The sequence below is a fragment of the Hyla sarda genome, chromosome 6 (genome assembly GCF_029499605.1).
Source record: "Hyla sarda isolate aHylSar1 chromosome 6, aHylSar1.hap1, whole genome shotgun sequence".
NCBI lineage: Eukaryota > Metazoa > Chordata > Amphibia > Anura > Hylidae > Hyla > Hyla sarda.
The window spans coordinates 41,058,438-41,071,835 of NC_079194.1; positions in this window are offsets into that span (position 1 = coordinate 41,058,438).

Below are 13,398 nucleotides of genomic sequence, written 5' to 3' on the forward strand. Positions count from 1 at the left end.
AGTCTGAAGCCCGGTCAACATTGGCTCGTCACTTTGTCAGCAAATCCTCATCCTCTATATGAAGACAATAATTACCGTATTTATCGGCGTATAACATGCACTTTTTAGGCTAAAATTTTTAGCCTAAAGTCTGTGTGCGTGTTATACGCCGATACCCCCCCAGGAAAGGCAGGGGGAGAGAGGCCGTCGCTGCCCGCTTCTCTCCCCCTGCCTTTCCTGGGGTCTAGAGCACTGCTGTCGGCCCTTCTCACCCCCTGGTTATCGGCGCCGCTGCCCGTTCTGTCCCCCTGACTATCGGTGTCGGCGCCGATAGCCAGGGGGAGAGAAGCGGCGCCGACAGCCAGGGGGAGAGAAGGGGCAGCGGCACCCATTGCCGGCGCCGCTGCCCCGTTGCCTCCCCCCATCCCCGGTGGCATAATTACCTGAGTCGGGTCCGCGCTGCTGCAGGCCTCCGGCGTGCGTCCCAGGCGTCGTTGCTATGCGCTGAACGGCGCGGCGCATGACGTCAGTGCTAAATTTATTCATGGCGAATTGCTATTAAAAACATCTATTTCTGGGCTACAGAGAGCCACAATAGGGGTGTAGAACACTTTGCCTTGTCATAGGGAGTGTGCTGTGTTAGTGAAATAATACTGTTATTCAGTATGACATTCAGATTACAGGTGTCGCTATTAGAATCACTGTCGCATAGCGTCTGAATGTGGCAGCAGGGAGATCATATGGCCTCACAATTGAAGAGATTAAAGATTTTTTCCTGTAATCTTTATTTAATGTAATTTGAATTTATATAAAAAAAAATGTAATCCTTTTTTGAGGACCCATTCTGGTGAGCATCGAGCTGGCGGTCCGCCACATGGCGAGCTACCACCTGTTCCAGCCCCTGTCTCTCAGCGCCCCCACCCCCCCACCCCCTTACAGAGGTAATATATGATGGACCATGGGGCCTCAGTCTTGAAAAGATTAAATAGATTTTTTTTATTTAAATAGAAGATTTTGAATAGATTCAAAAGATTAATGTGTCAGAAGCATGAGAAGACCACATGGCGGCACAATGACAGAGCCTGGTAATTTGAATGAGCAAACTTTAAATCCGTTTCTGATGACCCATTGGAAGGCAAGTCTGGTGCCAGCAGCCAAGGTAATAACAGCTCCAATAATTTATAATTGCTGCACTATAAACTATGGCAAAGCTCCTAGTTGTATCTTAAAATCAAGTTGGCGGTCTGCCGCGAGGCCAGCTATCACCTGTCCCAGCCCCTGCCTCTCAGCACACCCCCATGCTGAGTGTCCAATTGCAAAGGGAGCGACTGCAGTACCAGCATCTTGGGCAGGAGCATATTCAGCTTCTGTGCCGTTGAATTAGTGGGAGCATAAAGCTAGAAGTGGCTGCAGTGAAAAAGCTTGTACTTGTATCTTAAAATCGAGCTGGAGGTTCTCCGTGAGGCGAGCTACCACCTGTTCCAGCCCCTTCCTCTCAGCGCACACTGTGAAAGTGTGAATTTTTATTTTAATCAGTTATGGCTCATTGTTATAGCTCCAACTTGTTTATGGAGTCTTGTGGTAACTTTTACAGGTATTATGTGATGTCGACAATCGATAAATTTTTTTTAAATTTAGGATTTTGATTAGATTCACAAGTTTAATGTCCCGGGTGCCCAAAGCGTTTAATTTCAACTAATAATATATGACCACAAAACCCATGGCAGCACAATGACAGAGCCTAGACGTGGCAGCAGCCCGACGAGACCATAGTGCCTCACAATAGAAAAGATTAAAAGTTAATTAAGGTTAATTATTAAGTTAATTAAGTCAATAAAAATTTAAATTGAAGATTTAACATAGATTAAAATTCTCAAACAGCATGAGGAGACCATATGGTGGCACAATCACACAGCTTGAAGGTGGCAGCAGCATGAGGAGACCACAATGTGGCAGAATGACACAGCCTGGAAATGGCGTCAGCAAGAGGAGACCATATAGTGACAGAATGACCCAGCCTGGAGGTGGCAGCAGCCTGACAAGACCATAGGGCCTCCCACGCGGTGCTCCTCATCACTACTTGCCTGCCTAGCCGAGGAAGCGGCGGATGTTTCCTCCACTTCTTGGCTGGGCAGTAGCTGCTGACTATCCTGTATTAAATCGTCCTCACTAAATAGTGGAGCTGAACCCACAGCATACAATACTTCTGTGGGGGAGGGAACAGCATAGGACAGAGGCAATGGGAGGGCAGGGTCTGCTCCCGGGCCATGCCAGCTGAGGGTTGTGTCTGAGGAGCCCACCGATTGTTGAGTGGGGGTGTCAGATGTCACTTGTGATGAAGTGGATGGCCGAGTTAACCAATCGATGACGGCAAATGGGTTGCTGGTCGAGACACGACCGCTACCTGATACCGGATGCTCAGGACTCTCGCTGCGACTCCTACTGCCACTTGCCCCTAGTCTGCTGCGACCTCTGCCTTTTGAATTTAGGCCTCTACCACTCCTCTGTGCATGTCCTGGCACTTCTCTTAATGACATGATTAGTGCGAATATGAGGGGAGGACACTACGCTCCACTACACTTAAAACAGTATTTGTCTAGAACAGCAGCAGGTGTGTAATTTTGTCTAGCCTTTCACAGTAAGTAGGCCTTTAAGGCTTTAACAGGAACAAAATGGTGCACCATATAGATGTATGCACGTGGTATGCACTTATGAGGGGAGTACAATACACTCCAGTACACTTAAAACAGTATTTGTCTACAACACCAGCAGGTATGTACTTTTGGCTGGCTTTTCACAGTAAGTAGGCCCTTAAGACTTTAACAGGAACAATATGGTACACCTACTATGTACACATAGGTTGCACTTAATAGAGGACAATACGCTCCGCCAAGCAACCTATATTAGGCACTAATAGCAGGTGATTGTGGCTTTTAGTGCTCTGCTCACCCTAACTGGCTGGCTACTATTAGTTTTTCAGTTGTTGTACACACCAGTGCTGCAGCACACAGTCGCTGTGTAGTACACCCAAAATTGCACTCTCTCTCTCTCTCTCTCTCTCTCTCTCAATCTCTCTCCCTTCCCTATCAGTGCTTCTAGGCTGGATTTGGCCTTGAGATGAATCGCTGCTGTAAAAATGCTTTTCTGTGCAATACACACTGCTCTCTGTCCCTCTCTCTCTGCAATAGAACGCTGATGTGACTGGGAGGTAATATATCCAAAGAAAAGGGGCAAAATAGTAACAATATATATTAAGTCAGGTGTGTTAGTAGCTAACAAGAGATCCTATATACACACTTGGACACATATTTCATATGTTGATAGTAACATCATTTAATAAAAACAATTAAAAAGGGACAGTATAGCCAGACATAACTGGAGTTAGTGAGGTAGGTAATGTATCATTAATTGGCATAAATGCAATGAAGCATAACTAGTCCTAACTAAAGAGTAGGGCAACCAGTATAACAAAAAATGAGTCATACATTAAAGTCATGCAATAATTACACAGATATCAATACATAAATATGGAGGTCACTAGGAAGATGCCCTCCAGCGAGTGTTCAGGAAGAAAGGGGAGCAGAGATTAAGAGCCCAGATAAGACTGCAGGATAACAATCAACACCCGCACGCCCTGGGCACAGTGAACAAAATGAATATTAAGCTTCCCCACTCACAAAACACAGGCTGGGAGACATAGACAGTGCACCCATGGTGTTGTGTGGGTAGGTACACTGTCTATGTCTCCCAGCCTGTGTTTTGTGAGTGGGGAAGCTTTATATTCATCTTGTTCACTGTGCCCAGGGCGTTCGGGTGTTGATTGTTATCCCGCAGTCTTATCTGGGCTCTTAATCGCTGCTCCCCTTTCTTCCTGAACACTCGCTGGAGGGCATCTTCCTAGTGACCTCCATATTTATGTATTGATATCTGTGTAATTATTGCATGACTTTAATGTGTGACTCATTTTTTGTTATACTGGTGGCCCTACTCTTTAGTTAGGACTAGTTATGCTTCATTGCATTTATGCCAATTAATGATACATTACCTACCTCACTAACTCCAGTTATGTCTGGCTATACTGTCCCTTTTTAATTGTTTTTATTAAATGATGTTTCAATAATGTTTACTATCAACATATGAAATATGTGACTGGGAGATGAATCACTGCTGTAAAATGCTTTTCTGTGCAACACACACTGCTGTCTGTCCCTCTCTCTCTTTGCAATAGAATGCTGATGTGACTGGCTGCAAGATGGCTGCCAATTATATAGGGCTGTGACATCACAGGGGTGGCTGACTGCTGATAGGCTGCTTGCTGCATGTGATTCAGCATCATCCCGCCTACCCATATTGCCGCCTTCCCAGAGTTCCTTGCCCCATGTCTTGACATGTGGAGCCGCCATCTTAAATGCCCTGGAGCCTGGACCACACTAAATTGAGTTTAATGAAGCGATTTGTGCGATCAAATCGCGGCGATATTCGGATTCATTGCATGAAATTCGTCACAAATTTGAATTCATAAGATTCGATTCGCTCATCCCTAAGAATAATCATTATAACTCTGCCAAACACTGTAACCTAAGCATAATATTGCCACACACTGTACCCTGAATATAATACTGCCCCACACTGTACCCACGGAATATAATCCTGCCACACACTGTACCCCCTGAATATAATACTACACACTGCATCCTCTGGACATCATATCCCCTATTCAAAGTATAGGGGATAAGATGCCTGATCACAGGGGTTCCGCATTTGGGATACTCGCATTCTCTGTTCAGCACCAGGCATTCATTTAGAATGCTGGGTGCGGGTGGCGGGGGTAGTGACATCACATCACACTCCCTCAATGCAAGTCTATGGGAGGGGGCGTGGTGGCCACCATGCGCCCTCCCATAGACTTGCATTGAGGGGGCTTGGCGTGATGTCACGACGGGCATGGCCGTGATGTCACAACCCCTGCTGCCTACTCCAAGCATTCAGAACCAAATGTCACGAGCGCTGGCGCAGCGGAGTACTCCTTTAAAACCTACTAAAGCTGTCAGCAGTTTTTACAGTATAAACTAAGGGAATGGCTGTATAGGTCTTTGAACCCTAAATCAATACATACATCAGTAGTTAATTTACCACTCCTAAGCCGAGATATCAAAATTATAAAAAGATATGCAACATAGGCTTTTGAGCCCATTGGGCATTCCCCTCAGCTATAAGAGCCCTGCAAAGTTTTGCCCCTTTACTAGATAGTCACTCTGCTCAGGGTGTTAAAGAAGATGACCACACAGAGGGGAGTGACTAACTGGTGAAGGGGTCAAACTGTGACGGGCTCTGGCAGCAAAGGAGAACGCCCAGTTGGCTCCAAAGCCTATTGTCACATCGGGCAGGGAATAGTAAGAGAAATGACAGATGAAGATGAGTTAACAGGTAATTGAAGTCTGGACACTATACAGATCAATAAACACAGGTTCTGGATAACACAAGACTAAATACAGTAAATCAACATCAGGTGTAGGGGAAAAGCAAGAAGCAATGGATCAGGACCAGTACTATGGTGGAGTACAAAACACAAACAGGTCTAAATATGTGTCAAGATGCAGGTTACAGATACAGATACAAACTAGACAGGACTGAACCGACCATAAGAACAGAAAGATAACAGGACAAACAGGACTAGGCTAAAAACTTAACAAGTGGGTCACAACTACAAAACCATGGCTAAAACAAAGCAACAAGTCTGAACAGACACAAACATGAGTAAAAACCTAAAGGAACCAAATCACAACAAAACTGAAATCAAGAGCAAGAGCCAAAAGGCTGAGGAGGAACTGACTACCCAGCCTCGGCTACTGATTGGCTTGGGCATGCAACTGCTAGCCAACCAAAGCATGGCATGAAAAGGCTGACTAGGTGTGATTGTTACAACTATGTTTCATAATTTTTTTTTTTTATTCTGTTATCCCACCGCTGGAGGGTTTAACTAACCAATGAGTGGTATGTATGGTTTTAAGGTCCAACTCTCTATCCAGCCATGCACTCACTTTTTACCCTAAAAAACATTAAGGATTCCAAGGATTTATAGTGTACAGAGCACCTTGGAAGGAGTTGATGAACTCGAATAAGGGTACGGACGCAGATTTGATGCGCAGGATTTGTAACTAAGGATTAGAAGCTGTGCTCAGTCATTCAGTTTACATTGAAATTTGCAGCAGAAAATGAGCATACCCTAAAACAGCAAACAACCCTGTTATGCTTAATGTCTATAGTATAGACTATGGTCCAGATTTATCAAACTGCGTGAGAGAAAAAACTGAAAATGTGACCTGCACAAAATGTATCAAATGCTCTGTGACCATTTAATAAATTTGGTGCTCCTACACATTATCAGCACACAAAAAAGGTGTAGAAAAATGCTTCACTTACACCTACAATGAGAAATGCTTCACTTACACCTACAATGAGAAATGCTTCACTTACACCTACAATGAGAAATGCTTCACTTACACCTACAATGAGAAATGCCAGCCATTGTCCCTCATTTACTATTGCAAACCCGACCTGTTTTCGGGTTCTGCTCCAAAATGTGGCGCAGTGTGCCAGAATTTGGTGCTTTGTACCACAAACAACATTTCACACTAATAAAAACCCAACACTCTTAGTAAATGAGTGACAATATCTTTAATGTATGAGATTGTCAGCCCCTTACTTACCTCCATTTATAGTACAGTACAGTAAAACATCGAAGAACTTCTGTAAAAGATCCCTTTAAAAGTTTTTTTATTATGTAATATTAGACACAAAATTACCAAGATTCCAGGAAGAAGGGATCACTATACCCCTTGACACTCCCTACGTAAAACATAACTTTTAATGTGTATTACACAAACACTATTGAAAACACCTACATCGCCAACATATTATACCATAGTGTCACATAGTTGTGACAATGAGTCCTTCAGTGATGTTAATAACTATTTTATTATGCACAACTCTATCGGCCTCTCGATATTTGGCAAATAGCTGGTAGCTGCAGTCCACCAGCTCATTGGTTTACACTCCAGCAACAAAAGACCTTAAAACATAAACACACATAGCCCCCTGACATGTTTCACTCATCTGAGCATCCTCAGTGGTCTGGCTAATTGCATGCCTCTCCCCGCTATACTCAGAGATAGGTCTGAAGAATGCATGTCTGAGTGACAAGTCACTAGTTTTAAAGGGAACCAATCACTAGTTTTACCCTATATAATCAGTGGCAACACAAAATAGAGGTAAATATCACGTGTTCTGCCATGTCTGGATGTCCGCTGGTACATCTATAAATGTGAAGTAAAAAACTTTTATAAATGGTCACATGCTGTATGTAAATGAGGCTCAGTCGGGCGTGCAGCTGCTAATGTAGTCAAGGCTACCAGAGCAGTAATCACGCCTATTCAGGCTCAAATAATACCTATCTAGGTATGATTCAGCAGCTCAGTCAGAGTCTGATGTCATTTCTCAGAGGTAGGCTGTCAATCATGTCTAAATAGGAGTGATTAGAGCCTGAATGAGCATGAGTACAGTGTGGGGAGCCGTGACTTCTTCAGCAGGCCGCATGCCTGGTGACTACTTGAGCATGCCTGGTGACTACTTAAGCCTCATTTACATACTGCATGTGACAGTTATTAAAGTTGTTTTTGCCACATTTACAGATGTGCCAGCAGACATCCAAACATGGTAGGACACATGATATTAACCTCTATTACGTCTTGCTACTCGTTATATATGGTAAAACTTATTGACGTCTTCCCTTTAAAGAGTACCTGTCACCAAACTAAACTTTTAATATATTGTTCCTTATGCAAAATGTATGACATTTTGCTATTTACTTGCTGTTAGAATTCATAACCTTTATATGTTTTTAATGTGAAAAAAACGGCCACTAGGTGGCTCTGTTCTGTTCCCTGTCACAAGTTAAACCGTTAGTTTTGTCTCCTTCTGGTATGGCAGGAGACCAAACTCAGGAAGTGCATGCGGGGTATGGCAAGGCACAGTTCTCCCGTAACGTTGCACCTGCTGGGGAACGCCCACTTTCTCCTGCCGGGAGCTCCCACAATGTGGGCATGGGGAAAGATATGATACACAGCTTTTTAAAGCTTAGAATTATTTTTAAGGGTAGGAGGGGTGTTAGGGAATATAATCTGAGTTAGTTTAGAAAATATGGTTTGATGACAGGTACTCTTTAAAGGAAGAGTAATTTTTGAAGTCTATATGAAAATATTATATGTAAGTATATAGCATTTTTATATTTATTTATAGTTTTTTATGTGCAACCTTTCTAGAGGAAAGAAGGTTTCACCATCATCACAGAGATTCTTTACTGTAAGAGCAGTGAGACTTTGTGAGACTAAGTTCAAGGGGGGTCTGGATATTTTTCTGGATAAATATAATATTACCTGTTATTGATACTAGATTTATGCAGATAAAACATTGATCCAGGGATTTATTTTGAAGCCATATTTGAGTCGGGAAGGAATTTTTCCTCTGTCGGGGGAATTGGTATCAGCCTCATGTGGGGTTTGTGCCTTCCTCTGGATCAACACAGTAGGGTTTTAGGTTAGATTCTTGACTTTTTTTCAACGTTACAAACTATTCCTATTACATGTTCTAAACACAATGTTTTTAGGTAGGATGTGTTCTAGATAGGATTGGAAAAACCCTAGACATACAAACAATCAAATAAAAGATCAAAAGTAAACAAAAAAAATAACAAAACATTACACAGTACCAAAAATGTTTGCATAAAATGATTGAAATGCAAGGCATTTTAAGTGATATTTTGCCCCTAAATATCTCTTTCCCTAAAATGTCTGATCTCGGGGGTCCAGCCGCTGGGAACTTCCGCAATCTCTGGCGCGGCACCCCAGTCATCCGGTGCACGGAGAAAACTTTGCTCTGTGCTGGATGATAGGCGACCACAACCGTCACGCTCCCTCCCATAGACATGAATGGAGGGGGTGTGATGTGATGTCATGAACACAGAAGTTCCAAGCTTTAATGTCCCGGCGTGTTTTATCAACTGGACCTCTACCCCCCACCCCCCCACCCAATCAGTCATCTTATCAACTATCCAAAGGATAGCATGTATAATATGCTTAGAGGTGGAGTACCCCTTTAAACCTTCTATTTCAACTTATTTGAACTAATTCTTCTTTAAAAAAAAAATTTAAAAAAACAGGAGCGTCAAAACTACAACAAAATACACATACTTTTACATTTTTGTGTTGAAGTAATGAGTTTTCGTTCACACCATTAATATTACTATATCTGCACATGACTGGATCCTGTAAATCTTCAATAATATTCCTGACATTTAACCAAGAGCTGTCAATAACATCTAGTGGTTTACTGTGTTACGGAACATTGGTTCTGAATCCAGAAATCATCTATACAAAAACTGGAAGCATAGCGGTAATAAACAATACTGATCAATATTACACTGTCTGCTCACCTTATTTCTCCCATCTGTCTAACAGTAGTAACACGTCAACCCTAAAGAGTAATGGTGAACGAGACTATGAGGCAATGCAATGGAAATGGGAGCATTTCCGAACCAGTGTGCCTCCAGCTGTTGCAAAACTACAACTCCCAGCATACAGGTTTGAAAATACTGGCATAATTCTTCTTCTTGTGACCACGCGCCAACTGACCCCCTGCCCCCTCCGCCACCCTTATAATACTTCTTAGCTCCACCCCTTCACCGTGTCCTGACCCAGCTCCCTGAACTTCGCCTGACCTTAACCCTTCCCTGGCCAATAGTCTCCCCCTGTCATGTGCCCCTCCATTCCTAAACGACCAACACATTGATTGGGTATAAGGGTCACAGCAGACCCACTTTTATTTACAAAACAATTAACAACATTGTTTACAAAATATTAACCCCCATGCCCGCAGGGAATTCTCCATCAGACTGGGTACCGTAAATAATTAAAGGGGTACTCCGGGGGGAAAACATATGTTTTCAAATCAACTGGTACCAGAAGGTTTTCCAGATTTGTAATTAAATTCTATTTAAAAATCTTAATCCGACCAGTACTTATCAGCTGCTGTAAACTACAGAGGAAGTTGTGTAGTTTGTGTGATTTGAAAACATATGTTTTCCACCAGAGTACCCCTTTAACTGGGGAGTAGAGCATATGCCATTTCATTATTCTTACTCTTACCTCAGACAAATAGGCTTTGGCAAAAATGGATCTTCAGGTTGTTTTCCCAAAATATTGTCCAACAATATTTGCTAAAATCCCCAACGAGTCCTAGTTGTGTGGACTGGTACAATAACATGAAGAGGACCGAAGGTTATATTGTAAGGGGGAAGGGGGAGGAGAGATCGAGAGTTTTTATTTCATTTTTTTATTATATTTGTGAGGGGGCTGGGAGCTAGGGGGACAGGTCAAATTTGTAAGGGAGGCATTGAAAGACAAGTCAATAAAAGGCAATAATCGGACAGTCAATTATACAAGTGGGATTTACATGGGAAGGGGGAATCAAAGGCTATTTGGCTGTTACCTGTCCTCCTGATTCCTCGCCCACATAATGAGTAATGTATGCAGGAATGGGAGGGGAAGGGTAGATGGGGTGGGGGGGAGGAGTTTATTTTATGTTTATTATGAAATTTGTAGAGGAGGAGTTGTTCTATGTTTTTTGTAAGCTGCAAAAAAAAAAAAAAAATTTGCTAAAGTCATTGTATGTTGAGGTTCAGAATCATTGTTTCCATTAACCCCTTGGGGACGGAGGGTTTTCCAGTTTTTGCATTTTTGTTTTTTCCTCCTTACCTTTTAAAAATCATAACCCTTTAAATTTTGCAGCTAAAAATCCATATGATGGCTTATTTTTTTGCGCCACCAAAAACGGAAATGGCAAAAAAAATCATTGTGCAACAAAATTGAAGAAAAAAATGCCATTTTGTAATCTTTGGGGGCTTCCGTTTCTACGCAGTACATTTTTCTGTAAAAATGACACCTTGTCTTTATTCTTTAGGTCCATATGATTAAAATGATACCCTACTTATATTGGTTTGATTTTGTTGTACTTCTGGAAAAAATCATAACTACATGCAGTAAAATTTATACGTTTAAAATTGTCATCTTCTGACCCCTGTAACTTGTTTATTTTTCTGCGTATGGGTTGATCTGAGGGCTCATATTTTGTGCCATGATCTGAAGTTTTTAGCAGTACCATTTATGTATCGATCAGACTTTTTGATCACTTTTTATTCATTTTTTTATGATATAAAAAGGGACCAAAAATATGCAATTTTGGAATTTGGACTTTGGAATTTTTTGCGCGTACGCCATTTACCGTGCGATTTAATTAACAATATATCTTTATAATTTGGACATTTCTGCACGCAGCGATACCACATTTGTTTATTTTTATTTACACAGTTTTCTTTTTTTAATTGGGAAAAGGGGGATGATTCAAACTCTTATTAGGGAAGGGGTTAAATGATCTTTATTCCCTTTTTTTCCCCACAGGGGGGGCTATAACACTGAACACACTGATCTTTTACATTGTTCAGTGGTTTCTCATAGGAAACCATTGATCAATGGTTCTGCCGCTTGACTGCTCATGCCTTGATCTCAGGCATTGAACAGTCATTCAGCGATCGGACAGCGAGGAGGCATGTAGGGACCCTCCTGTCCTGTAAGCTGTTCGGCTGTCCTGTAAGCTGTTCGGGATAACACAATTTCACAGCAGCGATCCCGAAGAGCTCCATGAGCTAACTGGCACTGCTTTACTTTCACTTTAGACGTGGCGTTCAAATTTGAATGCCGCGTCTAAGGGGTTAATATCGCGCGGCACCTCGATCAATGCCGCGCGCTATTAGCGACGGGTCCCGGCCATTGTTAAAGGCTGGGCCCGACTCACTATGACGCTGGGCCACGGCGTGGCCCCCGTATTATAGACAGGGAGCGGGCTGAGGGCGTATAGGTACACCCTCTGTCCCCAAAGAGTTAAAGGTGAGTTGGGAAAAATTTTAATTAAATAAAACAACAAACAGAATGAATAGCAACATATGATGTTTGCCCTCTTTTTAACCATATTTGTTATTTGTAAAGGAAACAGACACTGAGGCTTAATGTTCAGATGGCAGAATTTTGGCTAAATTTCTGTGAAATTTCTGTGCTCTCTTAACACAGAATTCTGGCAAAATTCAAGCCCCATTGAGTTCAATGGGAATTAGCCTGCAATTTCACAAAATTTAAAGTCAGGTCTTTAAATTTAGCAGAATATGGAAATTCTGCCTTGTGAATGGGACAATGGAATCTCATTCCAGGTTCATTGGAGGAGGCACAGTGATGTGATCGTCATGACATATTTCTGTGTGGTTCTAGTGCCAGCTTGTTTTGCCAGCACCCACTCTCCACTGCACTTGCGCTTCCTTCTTGAGTACAGTGCACTGCTAGGGAGAAGGCAGGGACGTGCACACAGACTCAAAAGGGGGCTTGAGCCCCTGCCCTTTTAATGCACCTGACCTTTAATGCCCTCACTGTTCGGGACCTTAGTGGAATGATGAAGGCCCTATTCAGCTGACATGACTGCTGGAGGTCCCTTACTTCAGGAACCGTGTTGTGTTAACATATGTAAAGTTTTTAAAAAGCATTCTTTAAAGGGATACTCCTCTGGAAAATAAAATAAAAAAAATAAATCAACTGGTTCCAGAAAGTTAAACAGATTTGTAAATTACTTCTATTAAAAAAATCTTAATCCTTCCAGTACTTATCAGCTGCTGTATGATGCACAGGAAGTTCTTTTCATTTTGAATTTCCTTTCTGTCTGACCACAGTGTTCTCTACTAACACCTCTGTCCATGTCAGGAATTGTCCAGAGCATAATAGGTTTTCTATGGGGATTTGCTTCTGCTCTGGACAGTTCCTATAATGGACAGAGGTGTCAGCAGATAGCACTGTGGTCAGACAGAAAGGAAATTCAAACAGAAAATAACTTCCTGTGCAACATACAGCAGCTGATAAGTACTGGAAGGATTAAGATTTTTTAACCCATTAAGGACTGAGCCCTTTTTCACCTTAAGGACTCAGCCATTTTTTGCAATTCTGACCACTGTCACTTTAAACATTTATAACTCTGGAATGCTTTTAGTTATCAATCTGATTCCGAGATTGTTTTTTCGTGACATATTCTACTTTAACTTAGTGGTAAAATTTTGTGGTAACTTGCATCCTTTCTTGGTGAAAAATCCCAAAATTTGATGAAAAATTTGAAAATTTTGCATTTTTCTAACTTTGAAGCTCTCTGCTTGTAAGGAAAATTGATATTCAAAATATTTTTTTTTTATTCACATATACAATATGTCTACTTTATGTTTGCATCATAAAATTGACAAGTGTTTACTTTTGGAAGACACCAGAGGGCTTCAAA